Raw genomic sequence first — 534 nt, 5'->3', positions numbered from 1 at the left:
AAGTCCAAGTTACTCATCTTAGAAAAAAACCAGTATGCCTAGCTGTGCCACGTCTCCCCCGAGCCCCAGGACGCTGGAAAGGAGGGGACGCAGTGGGGACAGCCGTGCCCGGTGGGGCCACGGCCCCACGGAAGGGGCGAGACCGTGGTGCTGCCGTGGCGGGGGGGGACAGCGGTCAGCCTTGCTGCTCCTCGCTGCAGCGGTGCAGCTCCCCTTCCAGCCCTGCCTGTACGGTCATGGGGGGGGTGGTTTGTTTTGGTGGTGTTGGTTTTCTCGCTCACCTTCTGCTGCGCTAAAGGAAACCCACACAAACCGGAGGGGAAGCTGCGATGCAGAGACCTTAGCAAGTGGGCAAAGAACAAGTGAAAAGATAGTGAAACTTCCTGTCTTTGGCGGAGTTTCAGTGAACTTTGAAACCAAAGCGGTTGTGTTAAATGCCCAGTGAGCTGCTCGCTCATCGCTACGTTTAATTTTCACACAAAATCATCTAAGTTATGGCCATTCCCAAGTTGTGCATGTGTCTAAGTAACGCTG

The sequence above is a fragment of the Pygoscelis adeliae genome, unplaced genomic scaffold (genome assembly GCF_000699105.1).
Source record: "Pygoscelis adeliae isolate BGI_AS28 unplaced genomic scaffold, ASM69910v1 Scaffold239, whole genome shotgun sequence".
In the NCBI taxonomy this organism is placed as follows: Eukaryota; Metazoa; Chordata; class Aves; order Sphenisciformes; family Spheniscidae; genus Pygoscelis; species Pygoscelis adeliae.
Note: the sequence above shows the minus strand (reverse complement) of the source record.